Consider the following 3,383-nt stretch of genomic DNA (forward strand, 5'->3'; position numbering starts at 1 on the left):
ATGACGCTCCAATGAATTCATTTGCGCCGTTGCCTTCTGTTTGGGCGGACCGAAATAGATCTGTTCAACACCATAAAATAAACAAACTGTAGTAGTTCCGCAGTGATAAAGACGAAAGAAATTACTGCCATCGAATCGAGCAATCAACCAGCCGACCGAGTGATGGCCAACTGACAATGAAATGAAACAGAAGCGTTTTGTCGAGGCAGAATGGCATAAAGCGGACATAAATCGACTGTGGAAATGTGAGGCGAAAACATAACAAAAAAAAAGGAATAACGAAAAACAAAAAAGAAAAGAAAAATTTGAGGCAGCGACGCTAATACATCAAGTGCCCACCCGCCATGCGAAGGATAGCTGAGCTGGGATGCTTCTGTTGCCGCTCCTGCTGTTCGCKTCATTGCGCTGTTGCATTGATAAGCTGAAGTGTGTATGTGTGTGGTTGCGGGTGTGTGTGGCAGCGAGAAAAGTCGAAATCAATTGCGGCGATGGCTTCATTTGATGCGCTGACGGCCGCAAACGGAATTCATGGTCAACACATCAGCACAAATGATGACCGTGATGGAGAGATGCCTGCTGGTGATGAGTGTCTGAGTGCCTGCTGATGAGCGCATTCCCCGCCAGCGCTGTAACGGACATGTAATAATGGCTGTTGAAAGCACTACATTTGCGTTGTATACGACTCTTTGAGGGTATCTGTGAGTGAGTGTGTGCTTGTCAGTGAGTGGCCGGCTCCGTAAGGGTGTGAGTGCTGAGGTCAGGCCAGCCTATGCTCGCATGACAGTGACAGGATGTTAGCAACAAAGTAACTTTCTTTAGCACTGAAGGCCGCTTAGCTACTGACAGCAACAACAACAACACTGACGACTCCAAACTGCCTGACGATGAAGGCGTTGCTGGAGCTGCAAACAATCAACAGTGGATCGACAAGGCGTTGGAGTTAGGAGAACATGCAGCAAAGTAGTGTAAAGCAAGACAAACAAATAAACTGACAGGCTGCTGTTTGTACCACAAACCTCTGTTGCGCACCTCTTCACATTCAACGCGCTGAGCTTTGGCACTTTGACCGTGTCATCGCAGCTTAAACTTACAATAACAATAGCACAGGAAAATTGAAATTAAGATATCCTKCACAAATAAAAAAGTTTTCCTCTCTGATCTGATCTGACCTGAGCAATTTCTTCGTAGATTGCACCGTTGTCTGGGATAATGATTTATGCCATATTTCGTGAATATATTTTGTCCAATGACAAAGTAAACTTTCRATATCGGCAGTTCCAAAAAGTAGATTCTTAGGAAGAAAAAGATGTTTRCATACAATTTCCGATCGATATCTTAAAATTTGACACATATACAAACGGGCAGATGGACTAACGAACAGACATATAGATGGACATGATAAGATCGCCTAAACTCGTCAGGTTGAACATTTATTTATGCCTGTATATGTCAATATTGCATGGTACCTCCGGGCACAAAGTTCGTGACAAACTTAATTTACCCTCTTCAGAGTATTAATATACTCCCCGTGCAATTGGTGTCCAAGAAGGAAAGCGCATATTAAGCGAAAATTTTTAACTAGTGTTGATCGCCAAAGTAATGTTGGATGTCAATTTTAGCCCCATGACGCAACAAGCCGTTAAATTTGTACACAAATAATGATGGGTTCCTGAATGAGCCCCAGCAAAGTATATTGTTAGAATACAAAAACATGAGGGAAGTAAGCGCCGCATTTACACGAAACTTGCCAATGCTGTAGGTGATAATGAACAACGACAACAACARCAACTTACAAACGGTGGCCCTAACGACCGGTTCTACTCTGGCACAAATCCCTTAGTGGAAGCAAAAGAAAGAATGGAATCTCACAACTCAAAAGCAACCATGGTGAGCATGTAACGGATAATTATAATGACAAAGTCGGACATTTGTCGAATGGTCGGTGTCACCAGGAAGCACCTAACACACCCACAATATCAGCTCTGCACTTATCTTAGTAATCCCATTCAGCCATAATATGTACATATGTATGTATGTAAATATGTAAATATGTCTTTTTGTATTTTTGTATGCGCAGCTTTTGTCGTATTCTTCGTCGGCGCAAACGTTCATGTGCGGAATACAATGTTCGCGACAGACTGCAAACCACATTTGTCCAATATTAAAATACACACGTTCTTATGGACGGACCTATTTTGACAGCTGTACGACTACACGATTGCAGGCCGACAGTAGAATGGAAGATAGAGAGATGAGGTAGAGTGGTGATGCCACCAATATGTAAAATGTAAAATTACTCAAAGCTCTAAGAAACCTGACGCTAGTTTACAAATAAAAGCATAAAATAGCTCTGTTACATCATTTATAATAACAATTAATAATTTAAAAGAAATAAATTTACCTATTTACTTATTTTTTGCTTAAAATTTTCACTTTGACAAAATATTAAAATTTCATTGAAGCGCAAGGTATTAGTATGGCCACAACGAAATTGTGTACATGCAAAATGGACAAGTGCGTTGTTTTGTGTACATTCCGGCCATTGTTATGTTGCTGCCTTCTCACAAACGTTCATGTGGAAGGATTCACAACGCCATTTTCAGTTCACTGTCGTGCTGCTGCAGTCTGTCGMGAGCATTGTGTTCCGCACATCACTCAAGCATATTGTTGGCTAATACCGGCGATGCTGGCGATGCTGGCCCAGCAGCAAATCAATTTATTTCATAGCGTACGCACGTGTAGATTTCAATGTGTTAGTGCACACAGCTTTCTTAGGGCTAATCACTCTCGAGCCCACGCACATATGTCTATATGTATGTAAATGTTAATATATGTGCTTGTCAATTTATGTGCGACTTCTAAGTAAGCTTTTGCGAACTTTACGGCAGCTTGTTAGGTTTTGATCAATGAGCAGAAATTAACTGTCGGTGTATACAGATGTACGTGCATACAAGCATAAATATACATGAAGTATATGCTTGCATGTAGGCAACTCGGTTTGTCCTTCAGCCTCTACTATCACTCAGCACCAGCTCGGCTAGTCTCCATCCCGACAAGCGGTGTACCATAAATGTAATGCAGGCCAAATATATGTATGTATGTATGTGTGTTTAGTTCTSATATCTCTCTTGTGACATATTGATTACCTATAAGTAAGCAGTATATGCTGTAGCACAGCTGATGTACTTTTACTGTTATTGCACACATTTGTGRGGGTGTGGGGAATAAGGACGCTTGCTTGTCAGCGCTGAGGATATTTTAACTATTTTTTTACTAGAGGCATTTAGATTGATGTGAGGATACAGGTAAAGCATGCACATAATAACTAAATATTTCATAACAGTTTACCTGTTATCGTGTTAGTTAATGGGAACCTCCTAAAA

The sequence above is a fragment of the Bactrocera latifrons genome, unplaced genomic scaffold (assembly GCF_001853355.1).
Source record: "Bactrocera latifrons isolate USDA-ARS-PBARC rearing strain unplaced genomic scaffold, ASM185335v1 scaffold_35, whole genome shotgun sequence".
In the NCBI taxonomy this organism is placed as follows: Eukaryota; Metazoa; Arthropoda; class Insecta; order Diptera; family Tephritidae; genus Bactrocera; species Bactrocera latifrons.